Raw genomic sequence first — 20,536 nt, forward strand, 5'->3', positions numbered from 1 at the left:
CTGGAACACTATCTGAAACTCTCCACTGCCTATCCATTGCCCACAGACAATATAGCCCGTTCCAAGGTAGCTGAAGCAGCATCCAAAATGCTGGCACACCCAGCGGATGCAGAGAGCTACAGATACCCAGCAGTTATAAAAGACCTAATGTGAGATTTTTTAAAGTTTCTCTTAGTAAATGAAAATTGTAGGTGGTGGCACATGATTCACTGCCAAGGCCAAGAGGTGAGGGGTTAAAGTTGGAGAGATCTCCAGGAATCCAAAAAGAACTCAAAGGTCTCCTCTTGAGAATGGGGACACATTATTATTCCATCAACACTAATTCCTAGATCAGATTCAAGGCAGTCTATTTGTCTTTCCCTGGGAGGAGAATAAGGCTGTCAGGGGGAGGGGAATGTTTGACACATCCGATCCTGTCTTTTAGTGACATTTGTGGCAACAGAACAACCAGCACTGATTTTTTGGTGGGGAAAGGGGGTGTTTGGCTTAAGAGATCTAACAGAAAGCACAGTAGGCAGTTATACAAGCTGGCATTTTACAACAGCTACCCCTCCCCTCCTCTTGATTTTATTTGTTTGCTGTTGAGGAAGAACCAAGGAAGGGAGGGGGGATCCAGACTGTTACGTGACAGCAGCTGACATTTTTTTTTTAATTAAACAATCCCCAGCCACATGAGCACACACCAATACCCCATAGCCACCCACATAACTTTCTCCTCCTCCTCCTCCTCCTCCTCATTAAACCTGGAATCCAGGCTTGGCCCTCCTACTTTGAGACTATTTTCTGCATGTCTTTGTATGGACAAAGGAGAGTAATGCAATCTGGATCACACCCTCCTCTCATTGTGAAAGGGCAATAACAGAGAAATCCAATATGGATCTTTCTTTTTTTCTGCATTTGCTAGACAAGAGTGAAAGCTGCTATTTGGTCTTTCCTTAGGATCAATAGATGCATCTCATAGCAGTTTATACGTTCAGACGCTCAGCCTGATTTATTTTTGGAATTAACAACAGCCTTTGATACAATTGACCACAAGGATTTGTTGACACAACTGGGGACCGTAACAGAGGTGAATAGAATCACATTTATGTAACTTTATTCCTTCCTTTAAAAGAGACATTGGACAATGGCTCATCCCCCTAGAGTACCCTCTCCTGTTAAGGGGTCCATCTACTCCACTGTTCTGTGCATTCAGATCTAGTGAGGTAATATTGGAAGTGCCATGGGCAAGTGAATGACATTTAGATCAGTGTGTCTCTTCTTCACCCTAGAACAATGTGATGACCCCGTTCCTAGGTTATCAGGCTGGGATAAGAACTTGACTGAGAATGACCTTACTGAGGCTCAGTTCCAATAGGGGGCAAGCAATGCTGGATGTAACATCAAGAGAATGGGGTAAGGATGGTGTCAGCTCCCACAACTTGCCCATCCTTCATGAGCCAGGTATGGAATTTAAGGTGAGGCCTCTGCATTGCTGATTGCCCCTTAAATGCCTTTCTGTCTGTGCTTGGTGCATTGACTATGGGCTTTTCTCTGTTGTGGGTCTTGCCTTGATCACCCAAGCCACCGTCATGTTCAGATTGGGTTACTTTAACCCACCTCTACATAGTTTCCTCCAAGGAGCATCTGGAAGTTTCAGCTGATGTGTCTTGCTTGCTTAGCAGGACTGGCTGCCAGGACTTTATTATCCCGTGCCTCATAAGCCAGGGACCAGAATGATCTGGGCTGGGGAACAGCATGAGGGGCTCCTTTCAGAGTTTTCCTTCTGTGGCAGGGAATTTCTCTAGGAGGGGCTGATCCCAGTCATTATCTCACTGCTGGGATACTCTCTCCAATTGGGTCCCTGATAGTGCAAGAGACTCAGCCTGAATGGACCTGTCATTTTCCTCATTCCTCCTGGTAGTTCCCTCCAGGGTCCATAATGCCCCTGATGTCTGACAGTCCCACTCCTTCCCACCTGATAAATAACTTCCATGTGAGGGGTTTAAAAAAATGTGTTCATGCAGCCATTTTGGGGTATTATTTCCTGGCATCTCAGTTATCATTTTGATTGTCTCTCAGAGAACAACAACATATTTTTAACTCTTTGCAACTGACCTGGCATCTTGTTGTTATGGTAACTAAAGTTCTAAAAATAATGTAAAGAAAAGACCACCTTTAATTGATACCATAAGAAGTTGTTATGGTAACAAGAATTTTAAAAGTAACTAGGTTAAACTATACTTCTTATCCAGAGCTTTGCATAAACAAATTCTGATTAAAATATCAGGTTTAATTTAATCAGTTAATTAATGTCGCTAAATGTCATTTACCTTATAACTCTCATTTATATTCAGTGCAATGTTACCTACCTTACTGAGTTCTAACTATTTTGCCGTCAATCTGGTATTTTGGAAAGGAATGACTACGTTTATTTTAGGGCATGGAGCATCTGAAATGTAATTTGTTGCTTTTATACCATGGGAACCAGGTTCTAATCCTGCTGATGCTAGTGTAAATCACAGGTAGTGCCACTGGAGACCACTTATTTACACTGATGTACAAGTATTGCAAGTGAGCTCAGAATCAGGTTCTATGTTGCTATGGTTCAACTATCACTTCAATGCAAATTACCCTCAGATCCTTCCCTATGCCTGATCCATCCCTCTCTTTTTAGACTTACTGTGTCTGGGTATGCCTGCACTTTGAGCTGGGAGTGTGATTCCCAGCTTGAGAAGAAATACTTGTACTCTAGCTTGGATCACACATGCACACTAAAAGTAGAGTGGGGCCACAGCAGCATGAGCAGTGGGAGGGACGAGCTGCCCCCAGGGTGTGCTTAAAGCCTCAGGCAGGTACACATTCAGGGCAACTAGCCCCTCCTGCCAGTTGTGCTGCCATAGCTACTCTATTTTCAGCATGCTAGCTTGATCAGAGCTAGGAGGAATATATCTCCAGGAGCTGGAAATCAAACTCCCTCCTTGAAGGGTAGACATGCCCTCTGTGCCACTGCTGCCTGGATATCTCAGCCCCAGCTGAAAATTAACATGGCAAAAACCTCAAACACTCACCTTCCCATTCAAGCCTTCCATTCTTCCTCCCTTCTCTGTCATCAGTGGCAATCCCTCTCTCCTCCCTGTCCCTTATACAGTTGGTGACACTTCCCCACAATGGGGATATATTTTTCTCTCCCAAGATCTGTACACTACATTTCTCTGATCCGATTGCAAAAGGCCCTTGTACAGGCACGGATTATTTCTTTGCCTCAGCTACAGCAGGCTTCTTCTTTCTGGACCTCCTAGACTCTCGCCTTGTCCGCGTCAATCTCTCCCATATGCTGCAACAAAAATCGTGTCCCTTGCAACACAAGCTCCTCTTCAAATCCCTTTCATGAGCTTCCGCACTTTCTGCATCCAATTTCAGCTTCTCGTCCATGCTTCCCAGGCCCTGCACTATCCAGCTCCTGTTTATGTCTCAATTCTCTTCATTTTTCACAGATTCATGGAGCTTAAGGCCAGAAGGGACGATTTGGATTGTCTAGTCTGACCTCTGCACAACAGACCATAGAATTTCCCCCAAGAATTTCTGCATCAAGCCTGTAACTTCTGTTTGAGCAATCACATTTATTTTACAAAGACATCCAATCTTGATTTAAAAGATTTCAAGTGACGGAGAATACAGCTTGATCCAATGGTTAATTACATTCACTGTTAAAAAAAATTGTATCTTATTTCTATTCTGAATTTGTCTAGCTCCCCCATCCAGCCATTGGATCGCACGATGTTTTTCTTCATTAGATTAACAAGCCCTCTATTATCAGAAGTCTCCCCATGTCAGCACTTGCATGTCATGATCAACTCATCTTACTTTGGATAAGCTAAATGGACTGAGTTTCCTAAGTCTCACTGCAAGGCAGGTTTTCCAGAACCCAAATCATTCTTCTAGTATTTTTCTGAGTCCTTTCCAAATTTAGCATCTGTTTTGAAGTGTAGACATGGGAACTTTCATTAATAGAGCATACAGAGGTAATATGCCCTCATTATTCCTACTATATTCCTCCTCTATCCCTTTATAGATCCAAGGATTGCATTAGCCTTGTTAGGCATAGCATCACATTGGGAGGTCATGTTCAGTTGGTTATCCACCAAGACCCTCTAAATCATTTTCAGAATCATCGCCTTCTAGGATTCAGCCTCCATCCTCAAAGTGTGACCATTCTTGGTTTGTGGATATATGAACTTGGATGTGGCTGTATAAAACACATGTTTTTCAGAAAAACCCAGCTTACACAGCAATCCAGATCACTCCACAGAATCGATCTGTCCTTATCATTATTTACCACTCCATCAGTTTGAATCATCTGCAAAATTTATCAGCAGTGTTTCCTCCTTCACCCCATCATGTTTTTCCTTTCACTTTTGCCTCAAAGCTTTCTTGTGTGACTGCCCCCTTCTCCTGGACCCCTTCCCAATTCATGCCTCAGCTCCCTGGTCCTCCAGGTTAAACCTTCAAATACATTTCTTTCCAAGGGCGCCTAGTTTGTCCTGCCGAGAAGTGTTAAGTCACATGTCTGAAAATCTGTGTTTAAAACAAAAATCCTTACAAGCTAGATGAATGCAAAACTTCACTGTTCAATCATACTGCTTCTCAGAATATCCTATTCCTCAGCCTTCATTTGTGCCTTGTCCAGTTAGACAGTAAGCTTTTTTGGAGGACATACCTTGTCTGTAAAGCTTCCAGCACGCGGTTGATACAATAAACAAATTAATAATCATTATGATGACAAGTGCAGATACAGTATGCATGAATGCATAAGCACAAACAGTCTTTCACAGATATAGATCAACTAATCTATTTTGCTCTTGAGATATACTGTACTCAATCCATAAATCAATTGTGGAAGGAAGTGTTTGTTGTAATGAAATGGAGTCTCCTCTGAGCACAAGTGGTTCCACTTCAAGTGCTGCTTCAAAAATTTGTTGCCAACCAGACAGCAGCAGATTTTATTTAAGTTTGTATCTTTAAAAAGAAAAATTCTTCCCTTTTGCTGCTGGTTTGTGTTTCCTGATTTGATTTGTGGTAATGGTCCATTTTAGCTCTCCCACTCAACTGGATATTTCATTCACTGCTGCTCAGCAACAGATTTCCCAATTTTTGGCAACGTTCTCCTCTCCCCCCAGCAGATCTTAGCTCTGGCATTTTGATTTCCCTACTTGTGCAATATTCAGCTGAAGTTAATGGAGGTTTCCTGCCTGTACGGAGGGCAGAATATTGCAGCTGATGAGATCTGCTGTGTGGCTCTGAGAGGAGAATTTTTTGCCCTCAATGCTGAACATTTACTTGCCAACCTATTATTTATAGTAGTTGTGGAGCTTATGTAAGAGCCACATCTCCTGTAGTGAGCTTTTTTTTTAAAAACACACACAACCAACCTCAAAATCTTTAATCATTTGTGGGGAAAAACATGAAGCAAACTGAAGGGAAAACAGCCACAAAACATCATACAGAACTGAAATCCATGTATAGCAACCTGGGAAGAAAAAGCACCAGATATATACCCCCACTCACTGTTGTTGGAGGACGTTCCTTTGTCTGGAAAGCTGCAATGCACATAGTATAGGATTGATTGCAAGTTCTAATCAGTTTCATTTTCTGTAGTATCTGTATTTAGTTTACAGGGTATCATACTCTGAACTTCAGCCATTGAATATAGTCATTAAACCTAGTTGTAAAATGGGGTTATTGCCAAAAACACCACTTTCTTGTTTTAATCAGAATGTTTGAGTAAAACAAAATATTTCAATTCTGAGATGCTCCTCAGGGCCTCATGGGACACATAGTTCAGGTACCTCATACTCCCACTCTCTTCTATACCTTGGACTCCTTGGTTGGACTACATACCCTAGGATACACTGCAGTCTCCTTTTTTGAAGAAGGGAGGCCATATGTCATGGCAGTCCTGAGGCCATAATGCATCATGAGAGATATAGTCTGGCTCGGAATCCCGGCCCATAGAGGAGAATGGAAGCATGAAGTACACAAACTCAAACACCTACAAAGCACTGCAACAGCATTTTAGAATCAAAAAAATTGTTTTGTTTTTTTCATTCATTTTTTTTTTGATGATCAAAATTTTCCATAGAAAGCAGATGTGTTTCAAAAAACACCCAAACTGTTTAATCTAAAACCTAATTTTCTGTCAAACAGTTTACATGGAAAAACTTTAACCAGCCCTACACCAATCCTCATATCAATTAGGAGATCTTGACCAGTGCTTTTAGATTGTGATTTCTTGGGGCAGGGACCATCTGATGCACACTATACATTTGTGCAATGCCTACCACACTGGGTCCTGGCCTGGCTGAGACCTTTAAATGCTACCACAATATAAATAATCATAATAAACCAAAATTCTTGAGCTATGGAGACTGGATTGTTAGTAAATTAATATATCTTTCTTCCCTGGGGAGCACAAGCCATGGAAGCATATGATCCTGTACATAAGGAACTGACATACTTTCACCCTGGGTTCCATGGGACTTCAGTGCTAATGGGCTTTGCTGAATTGGGCCCTATTCTTTTCCCAGCATATCATTTCTTTTTCTGTGTTTCCTTTCTAAGGGATCTTCTGGTTACAGATTAGTAAGTGATTGATCAGGGGTGGATTGACAGATCATTATCAGCCACACTGTCCAATCTATGGGAGTAGAAGTGCGAATCCCTGGACTAGCCAAAGATTATTACACCAGACAAGCATTTAGAAGTATTGATCTGATCTGACTAAATAGCAGCTAGGCAGAGGCAGCACACAGCTGCCAAAGTTGCAGTGGGACACAACAGCTGGAGACAGTCCTAGGAAGCCAGGAATTACTCAGCTGCTGCCCCTCCAAATCACAGTTAACATGCTATTTATCTTCTGCCTCTGAATGTCTCTCTTTCCAAGTAAGTGAGGGCGGGCTATAGCTCCAGGGGTGTTTACTTCCTGTTGAGCAAATACTTTTGAATGAGCAGAATCAGTGAGTCTAAAATGGTGCAAATGCAACCCCTGCATTACTTCGAAAGTATAAGAAATTAAATTAGGACTTGGAAGGTGCCTTTAGCAGCAGGAGTAGTGTCAGGGATTAATTCAAGTGGTGTCAGAGAGAAGGAACTCCCTTCCCCAGCACCCACATTTGCTACATTCCCTTGCCAGTAGCAAGACAAAGCTTTCATATTAGACAGCGGTGGCCCATCGCTTTCCCCCTTCCTCTCTGCAGTGTCTGTAGCACCTAGGGGAAGTGCTCTGGAACCTCCTGCCCCTGTGGAGTACTCATGGATGCGTGCTGCAGAGTGCTCCGCAGGCCCCCCCTTAGAGTTGAGCTGGGGGCTCGCTTTCCACTGCCAGCTGCCCAACAGGAATGCAGGGTGAGAGCTGACCAGACCTTCAACTCAGCTAGCTACCCTCCATTTCCATTGAGGCTTGTGGTGCACTCCCTCTGTAGCACAATAGTCTGACACTCATGGTGGTGCAAGGTGCATATTATACCTGTCTCCTGAGCATGTGTGCTGCGAGAAGGCATTAGAAGTTACACTGAGGAGGTAAGTTCCCCTAGAAAAACAAGAATTACATCCTATATCTGTATGCACAAAAGGGCCTGGTCCCTTCTATAATGCAAATAATACATAATAAATTCTTTGATTTCACCTTTTTGCCATTCACATTATTCTAGGTGGCCTTTGGGTATTAGAAACGTAGGCGGGGAATGTCAACATGAGCCTTATTCAGCTTCCAAATTGCAATGGGAGCACTTAGGCCAATGATAACCCTTCTGAGCAGCCCAGCTAGAGCTGGGTGGAGAAAGATAATTCTGTTTCATGGAGGATTTTGATATTTGTATTGTTTGATATTGATCAGTTCTCTCTTCGAGTGATTGCTCATATCCATTCTAATATAGGTGTGTGCGCACCCCGTGCACAGATTCCCAGAACTTTTTTCCCCTTAGCAAGCCCCATAGGGTCAGCTCAGGTGACCCCTAGAGTACCGCGCTCATGCCGCAGTACATAGGGCGCTGCCGACCCTGTGGGCCCTCAGTTCCTTCTTTCCACCTGTGACGGTTGCTGGAACATTGCCTCTTTCTGTTGCAAGTAGCACCCTTTAGCATTCTAGTTAATTCATTGTTCGTTAAGTGGTTGTTAATAGTTGACCTTAGGGGCTCGCGGTTGAGCCATGCCAGGCTCTACTGGCTTTAAAGCCTGTACTCTATGTGCTAAGGCTTTTCCCGTGAGTGACCCTCACGATCGCTGCCTCCAATGCCTCGGAGAGCAGCATAGAAAGGAAAAGTGTAAAATTTGTAGGGCCTTCAAGCCACGGACCCAGAAAGAGCGGGATGCCCGGCTATAGGCGATTCTGATGGAGTCCACGCTCCCCCCGGACTCCGAACTGTCTCGATCTCCGGTGGCACCGAGTGTCTCCTCGGTGTGGAGCGCCCCGCCGGCACCAGCACCGGCACCAAGGTCGTCGGTGCCAAAGAAAAAGAAGCGACCCATGGCTGCCCACATGGACTCCCCCTGCGACTGGTACAGCAGGGGGTGACTCAGGAGATGCCCCAGCCACGTGCTGTGGAGAATACTCCGGCACCGGCATCTCCTCGCAGGGAGCTCCCCCTGATTCCTGGGGGTAGGGGAGCGCCTCTGCAAGGGCCATCGACGCCGGAGGCATTCGTGGCGGCACGCACCCTCATGGGCATGCCCACGCCTCCACCCCCCCCCCCCCCCCTCGGCCGAGGGCGCAGGTACAGGTGTCTCGGGGAAAACCCGCGCGGGGTGCCCCCGGTGGGTGGCGGAGACAGGAGTCGAGGTCTCCCCCCTCCCACCCCCCCCAGACAGTCAAGGAGGGTCGAGTGTGGGCTCCCCTCCTAGCTCCGACTCTGAGTCGTCGAGCTCCTCGACACTGTGGCACCAAGGGCGGTTAAGAGGCAAACGCGCGAGGTGACGCTGCTCCAGTTCCGCCTCATGCAGGGGTCGCAGCTCGTGCTCTCGTACCCCGGTACAGAGCCCTGCTCAGCACCCATCTCCAATCCTGGTGCGCAGCCTGATGCACCTACAGCACCAGTCGAGATCCCCGGCACACAGTCCGCGCCACTATCAGGCACCGGCTGCTTCAGCATTGGCTGCCCCGGTGCCGACTCCACAGCCTGCCCAGGCACCGACTGCCTCGGCACTGACTGCTGCTGAACTGCCTGCCTCGGCACCGCTTGCCCCAGCGCCTCCTGCTCCGGTGCCGCAGAGCCAATCGCATTCAGGGTCGGCACATCGGCGACACTGCTCCCAGTCCCGAGGTGAGAAGCGTCGTCGAAAGAGGTCGAGGTGGAGGAGGCGTTCGACACCCAGCTCCTCCAGCAGCTCGTCCCCCCGACAGTACTGTAAATGTCGGCACCGTCGATCGTCCTCGTCATCTTGGGGCCGCTCACCACCCAGGAGCTGCAAACGTCAATCCAATGGCTCCGGGTCATGGGGCCACCATCCAGAGGTGACCCAACAGGCACCCATGCCTGCACCAGCATGGCCCCAAGGGCCCTGGCAGTGGCTGTACTGGGGGCCGTGGGGTACCCAGATGGGCCACGGGAGCACCTCTATCCACTCATCGGTGGCCCAGCCAGCGCCCCCACCTCCGAGTCAGCCAGACCAGGGCCATCCCTTTGACAAGGGGTTGGGCCCCAGGGATGGTGCCTCCACGGAGCCCCTTCCACAGTCCTCCTCCTCCCCTGACGATGCAGCCGCCAGGGACCATAAGGCTCCCCTATTTGATTTCCGTGCTCACCAGGACCTCCTCAAGAGGATGCTGAGCAACCTCAACATGGAGCTCAGGGAGATGTCAGAGGAGGAGGACCCCCTCTTTGGGGTATCGGGGTCAGCAGGGCCATCACGAGTCGCCCTCCCCGTGCATGAGAGGGTCATGAAACTTGCCAATGTCCTCTGGCAAACCCCGTCCTCAGTGGCCCCCACCTCCAAGGGTGTCAAATGTAAATACTATGTCCCAAAGGACGGGTTTGACTTTTTATACACCCACCCTGCCCCGGGGACACTGGTGGTGGATGCCGTTAACCAGCGGGACCACCAGGGTGGCCAAGGCAACACCCCGAAAGACAAAGACAGTAAGAAATTAGACCTTTTTGGCCAAAAGGTCTACTCTACTGCAGCCTTGTAGCCACCAGGCACTCCTTGGGAGGTATAACCTCAACCTGTGGTCCTCGTTGCACGATGTCTGCAGAGCAGCGACCTGGTCGTCGGTCCACACCTTCATGTCCCACTACGCCCTCGTGCAGCAGGCAAGGGAGGATGCAGGCTTCGGCAGAGCCTTGCTGGCGAGAGCAGCTGATTCCTACCCACCTCCAAGGTATGGCTATTTAATCACCTATATTGGAATGGATATGAGCAATCACTCGAAGAGAGAAAACAAGGTTACTTGCCAGTAACTGTTGTTCTTCAAGATGTGTTGCTCATATCCATTCCACACCCACCCTCCGTCCCTGCTGTTGGAGTTGGCAGAAAGAAGGGACTGAGGGTCCGCAGGGTCGGCGGCGCCCTATGTACTGAAGCATGAGCGCGGTACTCCAGGGGGTGCCTGAGCCGACCCTACGGGGCTTGCTAATGGGGAAAAAAGTTCCAGGAATCTGTGCACGGGGCGCACATACACCTATATTGGAATGGATATGAGCAACACATTTTGAAGAACAACAGTTACTGGTAAATAACCTTGTTTTTTGTGCTGATTAGAAATGAAAACCAAACATTTCAAAAGACTCCATGAAAGAGAATTGGGACCCTGCTGGTCTACCTAGGGTCACAGATGCAGGAGATCCTGGGTTGCCATCCACAACTGGCTGGCTGTCCCAGAGACATGGACCCTGGAAGCTGTGGCCCCTGGATTCCATCGGAACTTCAGCCAACTTGAATTGTCTCCAGGAAACACTTTAATTATGCTAAATCAGCACATCTTGACAAAATACATTTCATCTGAATTTTTCTGACCAGCTCTAATCCCAACTTTACTGTCTGATGCCCTAAGGAAAAGATCTCTGTCCAACAAGCATGCATGAAAGAATCATGAAGTTAAATGAAGCATTTCCATTTCTTATGATGAACTACCAACAAGACAGGCTGCCCAACAAAAAGAGGGGCACTTGATGCAGTGTATTAATTTGTTATAAAGCACGAAATAAGGCAATTTAAGGGAAATTAATATAAAACATTTGTCTCTAGCCTGTTAAATAATAACATGGAACAGTACAACAGTCAATAAATACAGTGCGGTGAGATGAATACAAATTAAGCTTAATGTAACTGTGTAATCGCCCTTTTAGCAAGAAGAGATTAGATATCAGATATTTACATATTTTCTTATCACAATATAGTAACTAGATACCTAAATGATAGGGGGCCCTATAAAAAAAAAATAAGGTGAAAGGTAGACCACCCAATACAAATCGCTTGCAATTATTAGGATTCATTATTTGTGTTACTGTAGTGTCTAGGAGCCCTAGTCATGGAAGAGGACCCCATTGTTCTGGGAGCTGAACAAACGGAACAAAAAGACAGTCCCTGCCCAAAAAGCTTACAAACTAAGCTGTCTGTTTTTTCTTTTCTCGGATACTGTTCTATGGAACTGGAGCTGGATGGGAAGTGATTTTCCCCTGCGAAATTTAAAAATTTTGCAACATTTTTCTTTGAAAAAAATCTCAAGCTAGTTTAATTTTAATGTTATTATTGTTTAAAATTTTAATTTAACCATGTAAAATGTTTTAGGGCCCTATCTTGCCTTGCTTTTACACCCAAAACTCTGGGCAGTCAACAGAAGCTGGATTCTGATTCTAGGCACGGCCTTCAACAACTCATAGTGGCCTGGTCTACACTGACCAGGAAATTTGGTGGCACTATGTAGCTTGTGTATCTCCTCTCGACTTCCTAACTTCCACTTACCGCGACATCTTCACTTTGCTGCACCAACAGGAAATGTGCTCCCATTGGTGCAGTTACCTTTTCCCCCTGGGGTGGATTCATTAAATCGACTTCCAGATCGACTGAATGAGCCTTCACTTTAGCTCAATTGATCCAGAAGAATTGATTTGATGGCAATGACTTTGCCGCCATCAGTGAAGACATACCCAGTATGTAAGCTTCACTACTCCAGCAGCAGTCCTGAGAGGCCTTGTGACTCACAAATACACACCTCTGAGTCACAATTCTTTGCCCCTTGCTTTGGTTTGTAATTTGCTGCTGTCCTACTCTAGTCCCAAATGACAACAACCCCATGCTAGCTCAGATGCACTGGTTGGACAGTGGAGGGTGGTGGTGGAGCTAAGAATGGGCCCATTTCTCACCCTTGCTGCCCCACATGCTCTAGGAGGAATGAGAAAGCCAGCACAAAGCATGTACCTGGACCCAAAGGTCTGCGTGCAGAGGTGTAATGGGGTTCTTACTCCCATGCACCAGTGTGTTGTCCAAATCCCAGTCCAGTCCTGGCAGTATTGGGTGCAAGGTTGGGCCTAGCACCATTTAATCACAGTCCATAGGGTCTTCACTCTCATATTTACTTGTCGTTACCTATACAGATGTACTATTCATGAATAGTGAGACATCTAAACTTGAAAAGAATTTAAAAATGGAAACATCTCCTCTTTCCCCACCAGTTCTGCCATCCTTGCTTAGATTGAGGAGTACCTCCCTCCTCAAATAGTCTGTGAGTGCTAATCAGGGTGGCAACATCCATTGAAGGGTTAGCAGTACAGCATTCTTCTGTGGATATGAAGTCAGGAGATAAATTACCTTGGGTGAGCTTTAATGCATTGCCTACACCGTGAGAGAAATAACTGCCTGCCTTGGTAGTGGTTGTCACTGACAGCATGACCAGCAATAGTTATGTATGAATGGCCAGGTCTCTCCATAAATATTATTGTTCATGGTTAAGTGGGTAAATGTTGGACATAAAAAGGACTCTTGAAAGGATGAGTCAACATCACAACATTCCAGATGTTGCTGGCTGAGCATCAGTAACTGAATGCCACTGAGTCCTGGAGGGAACACAAATGCGCCTCTCCTGGACATAGTGAGAGAACAGAAGATAAGTAAATTAACATACAGATTTCATTTTAGACTCATCAAAAGATGCCATCAGCAGTTTGAAATGGTAAGTGGGACATGAGATGGAGGATATGCTAGCCCATATCACTTCCCCAGCAAGTCCATTATCTTTCCTCCAGCGATAGCCAATACCTGATGCTTCAGAAGGTGCAACTCTCTTTAAATGCACCTAGGCAAGGCCCTAGTTCAGTCTGCACAAAAGCAGGGACCAAATGAATAAAGATGCCAGGGTCTAATCCAATTCTCAGGTCAACAGATGTCTTTTCATCAACTTCAGCAAGAGCTGGATTAGGCCTTATGTGAGAAGTGTCCCTGCAGTGATCACCCCATGTAAACACATTTCCATGGCTCCAGGTGAGGTAGTAGGTGGCTCCTTGACAAATATCCACATTCCCTCTCTCTTATTCTTTGTGGTCTGGCTGCGAAAGCAGCTCACCCATACAGAGCCTCAGACCCAGCTGTTTCTGTTCCCACTGCACTCAGCTCCGTCACTGGAGCACCTGCAAACAATCTGAAGGAAAAGAAATGGATTTGTTTCAAACCCAAACTGATTTTTTTTTCTATTTTTCCTTGCCAAAACACCAGAAAAAAATAATTTGGGATCCAATGACATGTTTTGAATGTCATTTTGAAACTGCTCAGTTTGAAACAAAAATGTCAAAGCTGCAGTTTGCTGAAACAATGTTGAAATGAACCATTTTGACTATTTTTTTTCCAATCTACCCTCCTTGTTTTTATTCATCCCAAACTATCCACCAAATTCAACCCAAACTCAAAGTTTCAGTTGCTACAAAACTGCACTTTTTGTGGGGGCAGAATTGCTATTTAACTGAACATTTTTGTCTCCCCTGTAAAGGGAAACTCCCAGGAGAGGAGTCACAGTGAAACTTGAAATTAAAGGAGAGTATAAAGAATTGGGGCCTCTCTTATAGCGCTCTCCTCCTGCTAGATCTGGGTTTGCTCTCTCTGAGCCATCTCCCCACCTAGGGAAACTCTGCCTGGCACCCTCTCACAGAATCCAGGGAATACAGGTCCCACTAGGATTAGCTATTGTGGGTCATTCTCTTTTATTTCAAACCTCCTTAACAAAATAAGATCAAAAGTTTCACACTCTTCCCTCAGTATCTGTACCACTTAAGTAGTCCCTTCCCCAAGTCTGTCCCTTATGCCTCTAGGTTCATCCCCACAAACTTTCCTGACGCTTACCTCTGAGTTGTAGTGATAACAGGACTTCCCACAGTCCATTTGTTGCCTGGAAGCAGTTACCCTCTACAATTGCTCCAGCTGCACTCCATCAGGTGCAGAGCCAGTAGCCCTTTACCTTTCTGGCTGGTATTGTGGACCTTCCCTCCAATTCCTACTACCTTCTTTTATAAGGATCAGCCAATTAAGTTGTAGGTCCTTCCCCCAGATGCAGTGGCTGGGGCTAATCAGCCAGCCAACCAGTTAGCTGCTGGCCTCTGACCCCAGGAGACCGGTATTCCTTATACCTTAACAGAGAGAATAAAAAGGGTAGAGGCGAAGGCAAAATGGATGAATAAGAAGGGTATAGCACAGAGTGTAGGGGATGGTGTCCAACTGCTAAACGTTCACTAGGATAGCTTTGCCAGTAATGGTTGGGGATGACTGGTTTACAGCCTGCTGCATGAGAGCCAGTTACCTTTAGCATGCAAATACTACGGAATCAGATAGAGAAGCCCCCAAGAATAAAAATAACAGAAAGACAGGGGGAGGGTCAGTCCATTTGTTAGAAAACAATTGGCTAGTAACCAGTTCCTCAAAAGCAGGGACTGTTCCTCCTCCCTGTGATTAATGCTCCCGCAAGTAGCTCCCATGACATACGTATTCCCACAGATGGAAGCAACCCCATTACAGTCAATGGGCTACTTGCATGAGTAAGGGTCAGCAAGATCAGGTTCACAGTCAATAGCTGCTGAGGCACGGGGGTCTTGATTTTCCTTTATGTTGTGCTGGTAAATTACCCTTTGAGGCTTCTTTACACTGCCAGAGTGGTGCAAAATAGCTTTAGTGTCAATGAGAATAAGGCCAGGTATACACATACACAACAGCTATGTTGGTTGGGGGGGAGGAGTGAAAAAATCCCACACCCTCTAGCCGACAAAATCCAACATGTGGATGCAACTATGCAGAGAGAAGAACACTTTTGCCGGCATGGCTAATGTCATTAGGCACCCTGATGTGCCAGCACCTAGAAGACTCCTCCTCCGCTCAGTGTGTCTACACCAGGGGGTTCTGGCGGGCTAGCTCTGCTAGCAAAGGGTTTATAGCATAAACAAAGCCTAAGTGCTTGTCTACACATGGAGTTAATCAGGAATAGTTAATCCACTTTAAAGTCACACCCTACCTTATTCTGCAAGAACTTCCAGGTGCAGACCAGCTCTAAGGCCCTGAGAGTGGCAGTAGTGTAACCAACAGAAAGGCAGCAGTTTTAAAAAAGAAATCTGAACATTTTTAGAATCTCTGACCTTCCTCAAGGGCATGTGCCCAAGTGGCTGTCTGTATTCTGCTTTCCCATGGGCTCCTCATGTGCCCAAGTGGCTGTCCATATTCTCCTTTCAGTCTCCATGATGTGCCCTGGATCGATGGCAGGTCAAGACCAGAAGGAAATATAGGAGATTGGCTTCACCAAGACTACTTGCCCCTTTAACTGCGAGGAAGAAGGATTGGAGAATCAGGCCCTCCATTTAGAGGAAAGGAGAAACTGCATGCAGTATAGAACCACAGTACACGACACAGTCAGACTAGTCACATTGTTAGTGCTAATCACCTTGAATGAGGATAACAGAAACAAGGCCTCAAACTGGCTGAATTTGGAGAGCACAGCTGATGGGGGTGTGAAAATCATAAGGTGTGATGCCTGTAAGGATCTTAGACATATCGATCGTCACATATATAAAAGAGAGGAGGCAGTGTGGCCTAGTGGGCAGGACAGTGGACTGGGACTTTGGGTTCTACTCCTAGTCTGCTGAATGACTTTGGGAAAGTCACTTCATGGCTCTGTACCTCAGTTTCCCTATCAGTACAATGGGGATTATAATATTCCTTTGTTAAGGGCTTTGAGATCTACTGATGAAAACTGCTGTATAAGAGCTAAGAGGTATTATATGTTGATGGATGTTTGAGCAATATATATATTGATTCCAATCAATATATATATTTCAAAGATTCTCACTGTTGGTTATAAGTCAGGGAAATATGTGGGTGACTGAGATGTAGTGTAATTGAGATATGCATAATAATGAGGTGGCTGTCCCGTTATTTCAGTTTTGGCTTGTTACACCTTTGATTTCTCAAAATCTGGATCTAACATTTCATGTATAGAAATGGGTCTCAAGTCTAGAGAGTCCTGGTTAGAGCCAATGCCTTGGTCATGAAATGCTGGAGAAGCACTGGAGTGTATGTTAACATGGCACTGATTTCTTCTCTTTCCTAGCTTTAGAGAGTGAGGCTGCTGGAGCTCTTAGGCTCACATCTGCCCCACCTTTGAGCCTGTGGCTGAGCTGTAGAATGTAAATGGTCAAAGCAGCCTCATCCTGGGTTCTCAGCCTTAAGGTCATTAGTCCCATATTGCCTTCCACCTATTGCTAAATGGGAGCAGGTTCCCAGTTGCATGATGCTCCCATGGGAAGGTGGTCCTGAGGAGGTAGCCCTGTTATGAAAAGGGTTGAGAACTACTGACCTACATCAAGTACTGATTGTACTTTGGTCTAATGTCTTGTGGGATGGGGTGAGCAAATTAAGATAACTTTTTATAAGCTCCATTTTCTCTGTGTGCCCAGGTGTCTATCTCCCACTATTACTCCAAGGACCTGCACACCAGGTACCTCAGATACTCACTGCAAGTACAGAACAATTCTACTTATTGTTATACAGTGTCCTTGATAGAAAACCCATTATATAAAAGTATGTGTGTGAGTGCACATGAGTGCATGCAGTCTGTTGCTTGTGAGACACAGCACAGTTCTCAGCTGGAAACTTCTATATACATCAGCCTCTCATTTTCAGCCTTCACGAGGTGGATGAAGGGAATGTCTTTACTTCGAGTCACTGTCTGCAATTGTAAGAGGATAAAAAAGGACCATAGTACTAGACATGTGATGAATAAACCCATGGGAGTCTTGCAAATATGGGGCAATACATATTGACCCAGAGGTACTGCATTGTTCTTCAGCCTGACCAACTGGACCATTAAGGCTACTTTCATGAGTTGTTGTATTGCATTTGCTGAGGGAGATGGAACTGAATTTTCCATGGTAATGCCTTGGCCTAGTTGCAGGCACTACACACAAGCAACTTCATTTAATGTTTGTGACTCCTGACAAGAAAATTGTATCATAAATCATCTAGTTTCTTCAACCCATGGCTAATAGGAAAAATATGGGAAAAGGGAGTTTGTTTTCAAAAGTTCAAATAATTTGTGACTATTTGACTAAACTCTATTTTAAATATAATAAGGGTTGCCAACTCTTCTGATTTTTGTCGTGAGCCAAGCAGAAGGTACCACGTGAGCAGAATTGGCCAGCTGAGAACTCCCTGATGTTGAGGGAGCTCTTATTTAGGGTAAAGCAGACTAGCTGGCTCCTACAGCCACTGGCCATCTGATCAGAAAGCAGAGGACGTGCTCCGTGTGAGAGCCTGTCATGGGTGTGAGGAGCCAGAAGCAGGGCAGGGATTGTCAGTTCTCAGGCATTGTGTAATCCCCTGACTTCTAGTCTCATTGTCTTCCTAACTATATTACTCAAAGTGTTCGAAAGACTTGGGGTGAAATTTTGGCTCAATGACAAAACTCCCAGTGACTTCAATGGGGCCAGCCACAATTTCACTCTTGAGCTTCAAGAAAATGTTCAAGATGCAAGGAGCAAAATTTTCCAGAGTGGCTGCCTATATTACAATTGTAAAAGATTAAAATGTTGCATGTTCAAACCCATGTGGTTTCTTTATGCAACAGGTCCTCGTGACTATTTTGCGGAAGCAACATCAGTGACTAATGTAGAAAGTATGGGCCCAAAAGTCTTTGGTTTCCTCTTAGTCATCTGTATCACCAATGGCCTGATCTAATTTATTTTATAATAACCCAGCCATAAAGAAAAATATAGTTTAATCAGTCCTTATTTTCATTTAAGCCCTATAGAATATTTTAATTTAATAATAATTAATAATAATGTAATAATTAATAAGGTAGAACCTCACTAATTTGCCCTTATGTAAATAGCACATTTTATAACCTACACTGACAGAGTCCTCTCTCAGCAGTTTTAACAAGCAGATGCTGTAATGAGGTCTCCTCACTAAGTTTTCATGATGTTTATAAAGTAGACTGCAGAACAAAGGTACTAGTTCTATGAAGCACTACCATAAATAACATAAAACTAGCATATTTATTTATTATTTCTTTTAAGGTAATGCCCAAAGGTTCTAATCAGGATGTGAGCCATATTGGACTACTGCATGGTCCCTGCCTCAAGGGTGTTATAGAATCATAGAATATTAGAGTTGGAAGGGACCTCAGGATGTCATCTAGTCCAACCCCCTGCTCAAGGCAGTACTAACCTCAGCTAAATCATCCCAGCCAGGGCTTTGTCAAGCCGCAGCTTAAAAACCTCTAAAGATGGAGATTCCATCACCTCCCTAGGTAACCCATTCCAGTGCTTCACCACCCTCCTAGTGAAAAACTTTTTCCTAATATCCGACCTAGATCTCCCCCACTGCAACTTGAGACCATTGCTCCTTGTTCTGTCATCTGCCACCATTGAGAACAGCCTAGCTCCATCCTCCCTGGAACCTTCTTTCAGGTAGTTAAAGGCCCCCTCATTCTTCTCTTTTGCAGACTAAACAAGCCTAGGTCCCTCAGCCTCTCCTGATAGGTCTTGTGCTTCTGCCCCCTAGTAATTTTTGTTGCCCTCCGCTGGACTCTCTCCAATTTGTCCACATCCTTTCTGTAGTGGGGGGCCCAAAACTGGACACAATACTCCAAATGCAGCCTCACCAATGCCAAATAGAGGGGAATAATCACTTCCGTTGATCTGCTGGCAATGCTCCTGCTAATGCAGCCCAATATATTATTAGCCTTCTTGGCAACCAGGGCACACTGCTGACTCATATCCAGCTTCTTATCCACTGTAACCCCCAGGTTCTTTTCTGCAAAACTGCTGCCTAGCTCGTCGGTCCCCAGTCTGTAGCTGTACATGAGATTCTTCCATCCTAAGTAGAGGACTCTGCACTTGTCCTTGTTGAACCTCATCAGATTTCTTTTGGTCCAATCCTTCAATTTGTCTAGGTCACTCTGTAGCCTATCCCTACCTTCCAGGGTATATACCGCTCCCCCTAGCTTAGTGTCATCTACAAACTTGCTGAGGGTGCAATCTACCATATCTTCCAGATCATTAATGAAGATGTTGAACAAAACGGGCCCAAGGACCGACCCCTGGGGCACTCCGCTTGTAACCAGCTGCCAGCTAGATATCGAGCCATTGATCTCTACCCATTGAGCCCGATGATCTTGCCAGCTTTCTATCCATTTTATAGTCCATTCATCCAACCCATACTTCTTTAACTTGCTGATAAGAATACTGTGGAAGACTGTATCAAAAGCTTTGCTAAAGTCAAAGTATATCACGTCCACCACTTTCCCCACGTCCACAGAGCCAGTCACCTCTTCATAGAAGGGCAATCAGGTTGGTCAAGCATGTCTTGCCCTTGGTGAATCCGTGTTTACTGTTCCTGATCACCTTCCTCTCTTCCAAGTGCTTTAAAATGGATTCCCTGAGGACCTGCTCCATGATTTTTCCAGGGATTGAGGTGAGGCTGACCGGTCTGTAGTTCCCTGGATCTCTTTCTTCCCTTTCTTGAAGATGGGCACTATATTTGCCTTTTTCCAATCATCAGGGACCTCCCCCAATTGCCACAAGCTTTCAAAGATAATAAATAGCCAATGGCTCTGAAATCACATCAGCCAGCTCCTTCAGCACCCTCAGATGCATTGCATCTGGCCCCATGGACTTGTGTATGTCCAATCTTTCTAAATAGTCCTGAACCTGTTCCTTCAGCACTGAGGGATGTTCACCTCCTCCCCATTCTGTGCTGCCCAGTGCAGTAGTCTTATGATATAAGGGCCTGATCCTGCAAGCTGTTTGGCATGTTTGGACCCACAAAAGCCAGAGGGGATGGGCAGGTGCAAGGGTCCATGTGTAGCCCCATTCTTTCGTTCTGTGTTTACACAGAGCTGAGTACAATGGGCCCCTGGTTTATCATAGGAGCGCCTATGTGCCACTACAATGCACGCTAACAATCATAGCAATAGCTTGCAGGATTAGGGCTTAACTGAAGACAAGCTGCAGTAAGTGAGCACAACACACAACAGGAGAAGAGAGGGGAAGGAAGGGGAAGGTATCAGTAATAATATTATGCTGTTACCTTG

General features: G+C 45.5%; 1 long non-coding RNA gene across 1 annotated transcript; it reads right to left on the reverse strand.

Annotated features, from left to right (window-relative positions):
* Nucleotides 1–11,514: 11,514 nt before the first annotated feature.
* LOC137154092 (uncharacterized) lies at nucleotides 11,515–14,432 on the reverse strand. The gene is made up of 2 exons (XR_010920067.1): nucleotides 14,305–14,432; nucleotides 11,515–13,609 (listed from the first exon to the last, which is right to left on the reverse strand). It is a non-coding gene; the product is annotated as an uncharacterized lncRNA (long non-coding RNA).
* Nucleotides 14,433–20,536: the final 6,104 nt, after the last annotated feature.

The sequence above is a fragment of the Emydura macquarii genome, unplaced genomic scaffold (genome assembly GCF_026122565.2).
Source record: "Emydura macquarii macquarii isolate MOO-44397 ecotype Brisbane River unplaced genomic scaffold, CSIRO-AGI_Emac_v2 contig_1253, whole genome shotgun sequence".
In the NCBI taxonomy this organism is placed as follows: domain Eukaryota; kingdom Metazoa; phylum Chordata; order Testudines; family Chelidae; genus Emydura; species Emydura macquarii.